Source organism: Mycteria americana, chromosome Z (assembly GCF_035582795.1).
Source record: "Mycteria americana isolate JAX WOST 10 ecotype Jacksonville Zoo and Gardens chromosome Z, USCA_MyAme_1.0, whole genome shotgun sequence".
Lineage (NCBI taxonomy): Eukaryota > Metazoa > Chordata > Aves > Ciconiiformes > Ciconiidae > Mycteria > Mycteria americana.
The window spans coordinates 17070247-17085944 of record NC_134396.1 but is presented as its reverse complement, the minus strand read 5'-3'; the positions used below and the strand labels follow the sequence as shown (position 1 = coordinate 17085944).

At 41.1% G+C, this 15698-nt stretch overlaps 1 protein-coding gene across 1 annotated transcript in view; it reads right to left on the bottom strand.

Moving 5' to 3' along the window:
- MAST4 (microtubule associated serine/threonine kinase family member 4) overlaps positions 1–15698 on the bottom strand; it is a 308358-nt gene that overhangs the window by 227737 nt on the left and 64923 nt on the right. The window lies entirely within an intron of this gene.

Genomic DNA, 15698 nt, shown 5'->3' with positions numbered 1-15698 from the left:
GTGCGGGGTGCACTGGGGCACAGCCGAAGTCTGTGCTCAACGGAGTTGAGCTAGGGGATACTGAGGCAATAGGAGCCAAGGGGGAAATGCCAGTGAAACGCCTCAAAGCACACAAGGGGTGTTCTTCTATGAAGGAGACACGGACGACAGCCCAGCTGAAGTGCCTCTACACCAATGCACACAGCATGGGCAACAAGCAGGAGGAGCTGGAAGCCATTGTACATCAGGAAAACTATGATATGGTTGCCATCACGGAAACATGGTGGGATGACGTGCACAACTGGAGTGCTGCAATGGATGGCTATAAACTCTTCAGGAGGGATAGGCGAGGCAGGAGAGGCGGCGGGGTAGCCCTGTACGTCAGGGAGTGTCTGGATAGTTTAGAGCTTAATGATGGTGACGATAGGCTGGAGTGTCTATGGGTAAGAATCAGGGGGAAGGCCAACAAAGGAGATATTGTGGTGGGAGTCTGTTACAGACCACCCAACCAGGATGAGGAGACAGATGAACTATTCTATAAGCAGCTGGAAGAAGCCTCACGATCACTAGCCCTTGTTTTTGTGGGGGACTTCAACCTGCTGGATGTCTGCTGGAAATACAATACAGCAGAGAGAAAACAGTCTAGGAGGTTCCTGGAGTGTGTGGCAGATAACTTCCTGACACAGCTGGTGAGTGAGCCAACCAGGGAAGGTGCACCCCTGGATCTCTTGTTCATGAACAGAGAAGGACTTGTGAGCCATGTGATGGTTGGAGGCCGTCTTGGGCAGAGTGATCACGAAATGATAGAGTTTTTGATACGTGGAGAAGCGGCGAGGGGGGTCAGCAAAACTGCCACCTTAGACTTCCGGAGGGCGGACTTCGGCCTGTTTAGGAGACTGGTCGAGAGAGTCCCCTGGGAGGCAGCCCTTATGGGCAAAGGAGTCCAGGAAGGCTGGACATTCCTTAAGGAGGAAGTCCTAAAGGCACAAGAACAGGCTGTCCCCAGGTGCCAAAAGACGAGCCGGCGGGGAAGAAGACTGGCCTGGCTGACTAGAGAGCTCTGGCTCGAACTCAGGAAAAAGAGGAGAGTCTACGACCTCTGGAAGAAGGGGCGGGCAAGTCAAGAGGACTACAAAGGTGTAGCGAGGTTCTGCAGGGAGAAAATTAGAAGGGCCAAAGCTGAGCTAGAGCTCAATCTGGCTGCTGCTGTAAAAGACAACAAAAAACACTTCTTCAAATACATTAGCAGCAAAAGGAGAGCTAAGGAGAATCTCCAGCCCCTAGTAGGCGGGGGAGGGAACACAGTGACCAAGGATGAGGAAAAGGCTGAGGTACTTAATGCCTTCTTTGCCTCAGTCTTTAATAGCAGGACCAATTGTTCTCTGGGTACCCAGCCCGTGGAGTTGGAAGATAGGGACAGGGATCAGAATGAGCCCCCATAATCCAGGGGGAAATGGCTAGTGACCTGCTGCACCACTTAGACACTCACAAGTCTATGGGGCCTGATGAGATCCACCCGAGAGTACTGAAGGAGCTGGCAGATGTGCTCACCAAGCCCCTTTCCATCATTTACCAGCAGTCCTGGCTAACTGGGGAGGTCCCTGCTGACTGGAGATTAGCTAATGGACGCCCATCTTCAAGAAGGGCTGGAAGGAGGACCCGGGGAACTACAGGCCTGTCAGCCTGACCTCGGTGCCGGGGAAGCTGATGGAGCAGATCATCCTGAGTGCTATCACACAGCATGTAGAGGATAACCAAGGGATCAAGCCCAGCCAGCATGGGTTTAGGAAAGGCAGGTCCTGCTTGACCAACCTGATCTCCTTCTACGACAAGGTGACCCGCCTAGTGGATGAGGGAAAGGCTGTGGATGTTGTCTATCTAGACGTCAGTAAAGCCTTTGACACGGTTTCCCACAGCATTCTCCTGGAGAAACTGGCTGCTCATGTCTTGGACGGGTGTACTCTTCGCTGGGTAAAGAACTGGCTGGATGGCCGGACCCAAAGAATGGTGGTGAATGGAGTTAAATCCAGTTGGTGGTCGGTCACAAGTGGTGTTCCCCAGGGCTCTGTGCTGGGGCCAGTTCTGTTTAATATCTTTATCAATGATCTGGATGAGGGGATCGAGTGCACCCTCAGTAAGCTTGCAGATGACACCAAGTTGTGCAGAAGTATTGATCTGCTGGAGGGGAGGAAGGCTCTAGAGAGGGACCTGGACAGGCTGGATCGATGGGCCGAGGTCAATTGTATGAGGTTTAACAAGGCCAAGTACAACGTCCTGCACTTGGGCCACAGCAACCCCATGGAACACTACAGGCTTGGAGAACAGTGGCTGGAAAGCTTCCCAGCGGAAAAGGACCTAGGGGTGTTGGTCAACAGCCAGCTGAATATGAGCCAGCAGTGTGCCCAGGTGGCCAAGAAAGCCAATGGCATCCTGACTTGTATCAGAAATAGTGTGGCCAGTAGGAGCAGGGAAGTGATTGTGCCCCTGTACTCAGCACTGGTGAGGCCACACCTCGAATACTGTGTTCAGTTTTGGGCCCCTCACTACAAGAGAGACATTGAGGTGCTGGAGCGTGTCCAGAGAAGGGCAACGAAGCTGGTGAAGGGTCTGGAGCACAAGCCTTATGAGGAAAGGCTGAGGGAGCTGGGGTTGTTTAGCCTGGAGAAAAGGAGGCTGAGGGGAGACCTTACCGCTCTCTACAACTACCTGAAAGGAGGCTGTAGAGAGGTGGGGGTCGGTCTCTTCTCCCAGGTAACAAGTGACAGGACAAGAGGAAATGGCCTCAAGTTGCACCAGGGGAGGTTGAGACTGGATATTGGGAAATTTTACTTCACTGAAAGGCTTATCAAGCATTGGAACAGGCTGCCCAGTGAAGTGGTTGAGTCGCCATCCCTGGAGGTATTTAAAAGACGTTTGGATGAGGTGCTTAGGGACATGATATAGTGGTGGTCTTGGTAATGTTAGGTTTACGGTTGGACTCGATCATCTTAAAGGTCTTTTCCAACCTATACGATTCTGTGATTCTGTGATTTCCTTAATGCTTTCCACATTAAGAGAGGTCTATGCATTTTCTTTACTTGCTTTTTGACTCCTCTCCTGAGAGTCAATGGCAAGATGAGGTTCTCAAGGTGAAACCAGACATTTCCTAGTGCTGGGTCCCCCAATTACAAAAATCTCTCAGGCTAGAATGCAGACTACAAACACTGTAATGAAACTCTGCAAGAAGGCTCCTAAAATTCCAGCAAAGCCAGGACAGCTCCAAACAAGACATCGTATCACCAACAGTAGCACCGCTAAAATGCTTTGGCAACATTTATTTTGTCAAGTAGACGTACACTACACAAATCCCTCTTAGAAACTCTGTATTAACCCATTCTAGAAGCCACCAGGAAAATTACGTTAAACAATTTGCAACTTGATCGCTGTAGCATACTCTTAGAGCATTTTATCATCATAGGAATCAATACCTGAAAAGCGATAGAGTTTTCCTCTGACCTTTAGAACAAAGGATAATGCAAGCACGAAATAGGTCTGTTTTAATAAAGCTTGTTCTAAAACTGGGGAAGAGCATCACTCTTTGGCCAACCAATGCACTTTCCAGTAGGGGTTTGAAACCAGTCTCGAAATCCATTGTCAGACACTAGGCCTTCCCTAGACTGCACTACTTTTCACTTCAGATAAATCCCACTGAGCTTCCCAAGAAAAAAAATTGAAGACAATCATCTATATTTTGTCCACAAATTAATCTAATTTTTTTTAGGTTTGGATCCCAAGCAAAAAAGGTTTAAATAACAAGTCAATGAAGGCTAGGAGGAGAAAGGCATACGGGAAATAAGCACTATTACTAATCCTTGCACTTAGTTTTTGTTTTGAATGGGAGGCAGACCCAAAACAGAGTGCTAATATTGTGATTCTTATTCATGGCAGTCAGTCAGCAGAGTAGGGCACTCTGTACTTTACCATGCGCTGGGCTATGCTGACACAGAACATCCAATAGCCACCTTTATTCTTTGTCCTTTACAGACATCTATATTTTATTCAGTTTTTATCTTGCTCAAACATCTGAAAGAAAGTCTAAGATATTTTCGTACAGAAGCTAGAGGAGAGGCAATCCTACTCTTTACGACAACAAAATCTTGTACTAAGTGCTTCCTTCAGCTGTAAGATTCTGCATGACTGACAAGAAAGCAGAGTAGATTAACTCAGCATCAGGGCCAGTGTCTGCACTGTAAGAATTCACTTAACATTCCATTATTTCTCTTACATGATTAGCCTCCAGAAATATTTGAAATAATGTTGGAGGGCCTGTGTAGTAGCTTATTAGGCAGTCGACATGATCAAAATTGCCAATGAAAGCGTGAGCATGTGTGATGCTGGAATGATCTCTCCTCCCATCCTTACCCCAAACAGGAGCCTTGAGGGCATCACAGATTTCACAACATACTGAAATTAAGGCAAGCGTAGCAGACTTGTCTAGAACTCCAGTTGTTCTTTTCATAATACATCCATATATACTTTTAAACAGAGAAATGGCATATAATAAACATGCTTTCTATAGAAATAAAAATAGCCATGGCTTATGCAAAAAGATGGTAACAGATAAACCTCTTAACTGGGAATAACACTAGCTTTTATGCAGAGAGATACTACCAGGAGATTAGCAGTTACCAACAAGAATGCCAACTGCAACAAAATATCTGGAAAACAACAACTGTACTTTTAATACTGTCCTCCTTAAAATGCTTCTAAAAACAAAAGTTGGGCATACTTTACAGGAATGCAATGAGGCTTTTTCATTTCAAAAAGCAAATGGAACATCAATATTTCTTATAGAAGAAAAAATTTATCCCAAAACTCAGTCTGCTTTCTTTAAGGGATTAGGGTGCCACTGCATTCAACTACCACACAATAAAACAGTCCCTGCCCACAATGAGTTAAGTAAGCAACTCTCCCTGGATTCCTCCATTTAACAAAAAAATTCAATAATCCCTTCAGACTATCCACTCCTTTTTCTTGCCCCTATAGTACTCCTACACTTTTTCCTGCTACAGTTTCATTCATAATTGTATACATTTTTCCCCTTTTACATTTTCTTTAATAATTCCTTGAATTTATACAGATCCACACTTTTCCTCGCTGTTACATGATTTAAATTTCAGTATTACACATAAAACTTGAGCTGAAATGCATTATTGATTTTCACACTGCATTCATTTCTGCCTTCAAGTTTAATGCTCCAAGTAGTGACTCTCCTTTTTGGCTGAACTGATTCATGGGGGACAGAGAGGAAGACTTCACCTCAACCCCACCTCATCCCTTCCATCTTAATTCAGCATTTTGGCTCATATACAGCACAAACACTGCCAGTGTCCAAGGTAATCTCCATCTAACAACAGACCATTGCCACGCTGGTAGTAATTTTCTTATTGCTTTCATCAGCTATTGAGTAGATGACAGATGAGTCATCTACTGATAAGGTCCCCTGTTGCTGTCCCATTCAATCCCAAGATGGTCTTTGACTTCCTCCCATGCTTTCTGCAGAGGCTTTGCTGGCATCTCTGCTACCTTTCCTGTGCCTGAAACTACCAAGACACCCTAAAGTCACAACATTGTTTGTTACCAATGGCATCTCTTCCCACACATGAATACAATCCTCATTAGTCCAGCACATTTATCAGGATGCATTTCGATGAAAGGTGACTTAAGTTGATTACGTAATGGTAATAAGTTAGCGTTGTTTAATGGTACTACATAATCATTGGTGGACTCGGGGAACACATCACTAGAGTTCAGTGTCATCTTCCCCTTGAACTTGCCTCTCATATGTCTAGCTTCCTTTATAATGGATATTTGCAGAAAGTCCAAACGGAATCTTTGTTACTTCTTACTTCTATTGCATCCAGTGCGTGCATACTTGTTGTATGCCTTACTGTGTAAGGCCAAAAGGGACTAAAAAACCACATACACTTCCTCAAAGACCAGGCACAGAAGGTCGGCTGTGCTCTATTCTAATAATAAAAACCTTTCCTCCTGCTAAATTATTACTCTTCTCCTCCTCTCCCTCTCAAATCCATATCCCAATGGGATGGCTGAGAATTACTAAATGAGCTTAAATCTAATACCTATAAATCTTCCATTTTCAGTCATAATTTAGAAATTACTTGTCTCAAATCTTCAGCAGTCTGATGTTTTAACAATTGTGTATGACGGAGAAAACCTTCTGGCATTCAAGTAGGTTTTTGCCTTTACAAAAGGACTTAGGACAGTGTAGATTGCATTGCTGGAAAGTCTGTTTTGTAGTTAGTCAAAATGTAAAGATAAATACAAAGGAAGCAGCTTGAAAGTTTTTGATGGAAATATTTTTTAAATGAAAATATTGAAAGCAGTTCTCCGTTACACAACTGTAAATGGAAGACAGGTATGTACCTTGCTAAAATGGAAGCATATGGATTTGGGCTGACAGTAAATATGGACACAATTAGTCCAAAGCGGAAGTTGTGCATACGGTTACAGTGTACCACAGACTGAACTGAAGCAAGTGTCAATGTGTTTCTGTCAGGTGCTGTGAAACAGCAGCCTTCAAAATAGCCTCTTGTCATCCTGACATCTTTAAGGCAAGGGCCAAGAAATACTTATTTCACTTAATTGCTTTGATAAATCAATTATACATATTTATGACATAAGTGCCGATTATTTAAAAACAATTTAGAAAGCTAGATTCTTCTCCCTCACTAACTTCAAGTAAAAAAATAACTGATCTTATCTCAAGAACTGACTTCTGTGGTCAAGTCAGATTCACCAAGCACACTTTGAAGTGGGTTGCTCACTCCACACCTCTCTTTGGGAAGCCTTATGAGCATGAGCTACCTCAGAGCAACAGGAACAAGCCATGGTTGAAGACAAAACTGGACCCTACTGCAGATCGCTCTGGGTCAGAAATGCACGGAAAGAAAACACAGTTGGGTACTTCTCCGTCTTCCTACCCCTTCTGCTTTTCTCCCAAAAGAAGACAGAACAGTTCATTGACAGGTCTCACTGCGAACGGAGGAAAGACTGAAGCCACTCCCCGCCACCTCGGCTCCCCAGCAGCAGTGGCAGTCCCCACACATTGCAGAGCAGCCACGGCCACGTGCAAACGGCCTGGGCAGCAGGAGCAGCCGAAAGTGGAAACCAAAGCTGGAGGCAACATACCATCACTTTCACTCCCACAGATACACGAAGCCTCACTACAGCTTCAGAAACCTGCCAGGTGAAAGGCGAAGAGCCTCACACATTAGTATTTCACCATCAGGTTAGGGCACTCTGCCCTATTGCTTCAAATTTGTTAAATTTGTTTGTGAAATTTGTTGATGACAGCCCAGCTGTAGGAAATGATGTGGAGGCTGTAAATTTTAGGGTCTATTCTCACATGGGGGGGGAGGGGGGAATTAAAGCACGTAATTCCCATTAGCAGTAATTGGAAAGTAAAAGAATAGTGGATGGATTTAAAGCCATCATTAGGAAACTTCTCAATATTTTGCCTTATTTTACTGTGGCTGCATCAACAAACTTTACTTAAATTTCAAATGACTACCAGCAGGCAAAAAAGAGTTACCATTTTATTCATGCCTCATTTATTGCCCACAACTTAAGAAAATTAGCATGTTTTGCATATTACTCAGCTGCACATGGTTGAAGTTAATGGACAATGCCAATTTCCCAGTTTGAGGCAAGAGATGAAAATTTTCTTTCAACCAATCTGTCCACTAAACATAACATTACTCAGTTAAGCCTATAATTACAACTGCCTCAATTATAATTTCTTTTGTTACTGTAAAAGAAGCCCTTGTAAAATATCCTATTAGACTCATTATAGATTTTTCACTTTTTGCTGCACTACAAAATCTCCTTAAAATGCTCCATCTTGGTTTCAATTTCTAAAATTAGATGTAGTAGTATCTGGTCATGCATGAAATAAATGTAGCTCAAAGGCAAAACTTTGGGGTGAGATTATGATCTTAAAAATGCAATAGATCTGTTTTCAAATTTCATCAATATTGGCAAAACTGGAACTAGAAAAGGTCACATCCAGTTTTGGACCAGAAACTAGTAGGATGCAGGTTTAGATCTGTATCCAAAATACATATAAAAAAACCAAGCCTCCATTAACTGCAAAGGGATTCAGAATCAAGACTGTTTATAAGTCAATTACCAAGAACGAGTCATCACATACAGTAAGCTTTCCTTCCAGAAATAAGTATCATTTCCATGCTTGGAACAAATTTCTCTCACTGAAAGACACTTAAAAGACAATATGGAATTTCACTCATATGTAAATTACTCCAAGTTCCTCTACTAACAGATACTCACTGAAGTTACATTTATATTTTGATGATTTGCAATCTATTACTGAAGTACTGTGACAGCAATAAAGTATTTGAAAGGCATTCGGGATCACCAGCAAATCTCTCTAGTTTTATTTAGATTTGGGGGGGTGAGTGCAGTGTTTGGGTTTTGGTTTTGAGTTTGGTGGGGATTTTTTGTTTTGTTTTTGTTGGGTTGGTTTTTTGTTTTTTGTTGGTGGTTTGTTGTTTTTTTTTTTTTTTTGGGGGGGAGGGGGGGGATAAGTTTTCCATACGAAAAATGTCCCCCACTATAGCAGTGTTAGCCAGCCAGTAACACTGATATCTCCATGATTAAAAAAAAAAAAACACACACAGCCTGAAGATACCATTTACAACTCTACTTCCCCACCTCCCAACTCTATTGAAATACAACTCAGCAAAATAATTAGTTGGAGATATCTTATTTATCAGTGAGCTCAGAGATGAGCACATTCTGCTGCTTCCTTTTCTTTATCTTACCAACAAACAGAGCCTTTTTACCATGCTTCTAACACGTAGCTCCAAAACCTAGAGACTGCCAGTCCATTCTACAACACAACCCTAATACACAGATATTTGTGCTTCCCTTTCACCCTTTTTTCCACCTGTTCTAGAAAAATTTGAAGGTCCAGTTCTGAAACTCTGATAATAGGAGAAAAAAACCAGAAATTTAAGCTTCAGACTGAACTCATGATGCTACCAAAAGCACATTAAACTGGACTACATCTAAGTGATGATGAGACAGTTGTATTGTTCCTTCCCATATAGAGTCAATTTTGCAAAAACAAGAATCCTGCACACCAGGAGCTCAGAGATAACTCTTATCTGCAACTCTAAATACTGGGATACTCACAAACAAGTTGTGCCTAGAATACACATGCTCTAATTTTAAGAGCTTCAGAAAATTCACCATTGCTCAGTTCAACCACTACATGAATAGCTACACTTCAGCCAGCTGCCAATATTCTTGGCTTCCAAATGTCTCAACATTCACTTTTTTGCTACCTGGTTCATAGAAATTATGGCAAGATACGAAACAAACTGCTTCCATGGCACTATGAAGAAAATGTCCAGTGACTCCATTATGAATGACAAGCATGAAGTGATGTGTCAACACACTACTTTCTCTACAGTCCCTATTATGACCCCTATTTTTGTTTCAGGTATATGTTGCTACACCACGTAATTAAAGAAATGATTTGTAACTACATGCTTACAGTCAGTTTTCAAAATGTGAAAAGTTTCCTAATAGAAAAGCCTGCCCCTGTTTTCACTGGGGAAAAAAAAGAAAGAAAAAAAATCTATAAACTCTTTTGCATTCAAGTTTTCAACCTTCGTTCTAAGGATTAAGCATAGAAAGTGCTTTTCCCTCAAACATTTCTCAAGCTGTACATTCAACTTACATTAAAGCACCTGTCTTGGGGCAAACAGGTACAATTTCCCTCCACACGTGGTCAGACCATTGGCTTCACAACACCCACTCAAGAGAGTCCACAGGTGAAAAAGGAAGACTTAAGTCTCTAGGAGGACAGATAATGCAGTCTTGATGTGCAGTTATCATTTATTCATAAATACACTGCTGAGACAGTTTTGCACTAACGAGCTCAGGTACTAGCAACAATAGGACTGCAGCCTCACAGAGCTCAGATTTAGGTAATCAGCTGATTAAACCCAAGCATTTAACTAAGTCCAGGCAAGTTTTCATGCAGCTCTTGGGGTATTTCTTAAGGAGCTACAACTCAAACTTCAGAAGCTTAATACGCATATTCATTTTCTCCACATTTTATTTTTCCACTATGACAAATGACTCTTAACAACTTTCAAGCTGCTTTTATAAGTGTCCCAAAGAGGGTTAAACCCTACTTCTCCACCCTTCAAAACAGGCAACTCGCAAATGTATCTGCTAATTAGGCACTCTACTGCTACAGTTTGCTTTGATCTCAACAACAATAAAACTTCTCATGTTCAGATGATACAAGCACGATTAAGCAGCAATCGAGGAGTTAAAGGCAAAATAATGAGACAGGAATACAATATCTTCTGTTCTCATCTCAGACTATTACAAGATGCAGACTCCAGACATGTCAAAGAATATGGAAATTATCTTGGTAGACACACAGGGAAGTAAAAATCAACTCAGCTATGCAGGTTGATTGAAGCCTTAAATGATGAAGGTAACTGACAATGACAAATATAACCTACTGTCATCTCAACCACCAAGAACCATTTAAAAATGCATATTTCATAGCAGAATATATTTACTTCATCTGTAGAAGACAGCTTTGTACTGCACACTTAAAAAGCATTTTCTCAGGTGTGTAATTATAGAATAGCTTGCTTCTATCTCTTTCTAATATTTCTGGAAGAAGTTTAACACATGGTACAGTGCTTTAAGGAAGGCAGTGAAGACTCCAGGACATGCTCTGGGTAGGCAGTGCTACTGAATGAAGCATGTTGTGCCTGTCCTTATGCGCACCTGGCTGTTGAACCTTCCCACCTTTTGTACCCAGGAACCAAGTGGTGTTAGTATGGGTGCTGGGCTGCTACCCTCCCTCCACTGCTGTCGGGGAGAGCTCTCAGGCAGCTGCAGCTGAAACCACTTTCTAAAGCAAGTAGGTCCAGTCCTGCGATGCATCACAAAGATGAAAGCAATTCTGAAACATACTTCTGCTCCGACACGCGAGGGGAAGAAAATGCAGGAAGTAAAATTTCCTACAAAAAGGAACATCTGATAGAGCTTCGGCGCTGGCAGCCATCCTTCCCCCGCATCCTGCAGCACCCCGGCTTCTGGAGCCGGAGATGGGCCAAAGCCCACCAAGCTGTATCCCCAGAGACAGCTATGGAATCGAAGGGCTCTTTATGAAGTCACGCATGCATAATTAATTAGTCCCATAACTGGAAGTCGGTAAACAATTTTGATATTGTACAGAGGAAACAGGGAACACTTCCCCTTATCTACACCAACTGGCCATCATTAATAAAAATAATCTTTTAAAAATGTTTCCACTAAAATAATTACATCATAGTTATGATAAGCAGTTGTACGGAATGGGAAGGTACCATTTCCAAAGAGGTTTCAAGGCACAAGTCACATGATTTTATGCCCAACTTCCTCCGTCCACTACGTTGTATCAAGTTATTTGACATTGTAAGGCTTAATGAGCTAATCTGCATTTTCAACAATATTAATGAAAAAAAAATTTATACAGCATAATGTTTGTGAAAACTCTGGATTTCTACCACTGCCAACTGCTCCCCTGCATGAACAGGAAAAACCTCCCCTTCCACGTCCTGCCAGCACATGCGAACCCATGCATAAGAGAACAGCTTGTTCTTCATGGCCCATAAAGCTGTTGATCTTTCTGCTAATTAGTGTCAGTAGAGTGATGAATCTCTGATGCAAAAACCAGACTGAGAATCCCCAAATTCATTTCAAATCAACCACAGATTAGTTATATGGGAATAGCAATAATTGCTGAGCATATCTGGATGACCGATGACAGAGGTAGAAAGCTGATCAAAGCAGGAATACTAGAGAAGAAAAAAAATATATACATCCCAAGACTACTTAGTTTTTAGTTCTTCACTAATGAAGCTACCTCATGATCTAAAGTGCTTTAGGATCTTTGAATTAAAGATGCTACAAAATGAAATCTGTACGTGTTATGTCACCAGTATTTGTATAAGACCCATTTAAGGTTAGCAAGATAACAGCCCTACCACAATTAGAGACAATTAGCCCAGCAGGAAGTCTGTTTGCAGGCAGTTATTGATGAGATAAGAGGAGGCAAGATAAGAAGTCCCAACTATAGGTAATAAAGTGTGGGGGTTTTTCTTCATATCTAACTGCAGAGCTTATCAGTACAGTATAGAGACAACTGAGCTAGCTGCAGCGCTCTGCAAAATACAAACTCTTCCCAGCAATATGCTCTCATACCTTTCAGAAGAAGAAAGGGAGATAGCAATCTCCAAATGCTGCACCAGAGCATCTGAGGAGACTGAACAAAGCTGCACCGCACACTCTTGTGCAAACCAAGGAGCAGCAATGGGACACAAAAGCAAGGCCAATTTGATTTGCTTGTCCCAGTCGTTTGCCAGGTTAACCTCCTCCACAGTAAAAGCTCATTTAATTTCTCAGCCATTCACATTACTTTCTGCCATGAATTCTATTTAAGCATCTCTGAACAAGCAAAATAAAATCTGTAGACAATTTAAGCCAAAAACCCTCTGACTGTAGACAGCCCTTTGAAGTTTGTGGAGATCAAGAAAACCAGCCACCACAGAAAAGCAGCTTTTTAATTAAACATCTTTTCTCCTGATTAGAAACAAGTTTTAAAGCCCTAGTCTGTGCACTGTAAGGAATCCTTAAGAAGGAAATCTAAGGCTAGGAGGAGAGGCATTTAAATACACCTGTACACACAGAAGTCTATTGTCCTGAGAAGAACAGAGCTGACCACACCTGACCACACTTTGCTCTCAGCCTGTCCAGCACTCCAATGCCCCTGCACACAGAGGGCACCAGCATCTTTGTGAAGCAATGATCTTTTCCCTAGTATTGGAAATTCTAGGGATTCCCTAGATCTTTTCCCTGTATTTGACCTAGGCCTATTAAACAAGTAGCTCTAGCTCATCTTCGCGACCAGGGTTATTCTGCAGCTGAACAAACTGCGTAAGGGTTATGTTTTACACCATCTGTGGCACACGCAAAACTTCCAAAGCTACCAGTTTACTTCCACGGTAAAGGATATCGCAAGCGCTGCTACAGGAACACATGCACGCAGGCAAGAGGGAAGCTGGAGAAGGAGAGAAGTTACAATGCAGGAGCAGAAGAGGAGAAAGGCAAACACTGATTATTTTATAAGTGGTTTTGCTACCCAAAACTTTATAACCCTTTGGAAACATGGTATTTTAAATTAAAAGAGGAACTGGTCATAAACTATTTCCAAAAACTTTTACTCTGAAGTTGTTTTGCCTCATGAATGCTTATGTTTAGCAACCCCCATTATGAAATATTATTTTTCATCCTTTCTTTCTATTAAGCAGTACTGCTAGCACTTCACAACAAGAACTATTAAAGCAGATTTGCTAGTCTAACAGAAAGCCACATCCAATAAAGTCTTTTCATTCCAAATTCAGTCTCTCTGTCTCCAGAAGTCTTTCTCCTCCCCCTCCTTGGGGATGAAGATTAAGGAAAGCAATACTGTCACAACAATTAGTCTGAAGCGACTTTTCAAAAATATAATAGCATGGTGTCTCCAGGAAGCAGTATTCATTTCTTTTATTGGCCAAACTTCATTTAATATCAGTGGTTCCCTACCGATTTTCAACACAAAGCAATAGTAGATTTATTCTCAAAAACATTGATTTAATTTTCTTCAACTCCGAAGAGCATTCTTTGCTTGTCACTGAAAACATGTGGTTGCTAGACTGCTTAAAACTGGGCAATTCAGGAAAAAAAAAAATCTGGGTTCTAATTTCCCTGAAGCTGTGTAGAACTAAGTTCAGTTTCTACCCCACCTCTCCAAGTTTCCAAACCTCCTCTCCCTTGTGTTGATTTCCCACTGAAAGACCTATACATAATTCTCAATTTTTCTCATATTCCTATATAAAGAGTTTTGTAATTTACTTTAGCCAATTCAGAGTAGTAGGTTCTCAGTAACTGTAATCCTTCAGGTTTTGTAAGTCTCTTTCAATATATTGCAACAATAGAGATTTTATTTCTTCTTTATGTCATGAATAACATTATTCCCTCTTGTAAAGCCTAATAAACTTATTTATATGGTATCTATTCCTGGAGATAAAAACCCTATCTATTTACCTCTATTAGTATTCAGCCCCGCAGGATTTGAACTATCTGGTTTTATATAAACAAATTAATTTTTTATTTTTGTTTTTATCCTTAATACTACTTATGTTGTATGGCTCAATAATATTATGTTTTTAACAGCAAAGGGAAAGTCAAAGTAACACACAAAGCACAATTCACTTATTTTCTAACATTTGGAGGGAGCAACAAGCATCAACATAGGAATACTCTGCAAATTTATAAGCTAGGAGTCTTCTCTCTTGCTTTACTTACTCCCACTTAATGTATTTCTAGTTTAGCAAAGGTAAGATTTTTGAACAACAGAAATAGAGACTGTACCTTAAACAATTTCAAAAATACCCTTCTGAACTATTTTCCAATGGACTGATACCCATTGTTAAGCTAGCACTTAAGTTAAAAGAGTATCAAAAGCAACAGAACAGAAGTAAGACTAAAGGAAGATAGTAATCGGTGTAAAGTGATATTAAAGATCAAGTACTTTTCCAAATGACAGGTCTCCAAATCCCCCCCCCCCCCCCCCTTATGGACCATGAATATCTTTTCAGAAACATTAAGACTCAAACAGAAATTAGGGAGGGAATGTGCGAGCATAGAAGTAAACCCAAACCAAACGCATGTCAGCTCATTCATTTTAATGGAAGGCCTTCTCATCCCCCCCCCCCCTTTTTTTTTTTTTAAATGATACTGTGATTCTTGTAGTTTCAAACTAGAACAGCGAGTCACTTTAATGCTTAAGCATTAAAGAAACTAAAAAAAAAAACACCCACCCAAACCTTAAGTATGTAAAAAAAGGTAGGTAAATACAAATCCAAGGTAACATTGAAATGATTAACTTCATCTTACTGAGCATTTGAAACAACTCTAGAGAACTATTTATCTGCAGTGGTTTCTTTAAAATCAATTTTTTTGAAAAATCCCAAAAGAATATTAAGAACCTTCTGTCATCAGAATGACTTTGATTAAATTAATCAGTATCATGAAAGCTGTTAAGATATTTAAACTATTTTAAGATACCAAAGCCTTAGGGTATTCAGGTTCATTTAAAGTGCATTAGTAATAAAGCAGTTTAACATCATTGCACGCTATATTCCTAAATCCTGACATGAAACCCTGCACAACATATTGCAAGCAGACAAAAAGCATATCCATTTCCCTTTATAAAGGCCTCAAGCAATAACTCAAGCATAGAAATAAAGACCAGAGACTACAGCAGCAGAGCACATTTGCTTCGTTTGGTTTTGATTAGGCTGCCTTCTCCCTCTTTATCTGGAGGGCTTATACAGGAAAGTTCAATTTGCAAAGACCACCACCCTACTTTAAAGTTAAACAAAAACAAAATTAAAAACCCACAACAACTCCTACTGAAATAATAAGTAGTGTGCTGGCAATTTTTAGTTTCAGTAAAATACTAGTTTGGTCTACACTACAAGTTTTTAGAGTAGTAACACTCCAGAGAAGCCAGAGTTCACTGATACGGTTAGCAAAATTGACACTTCAGACTGCTGTTAGTCACTTGACTTTCACGAAAG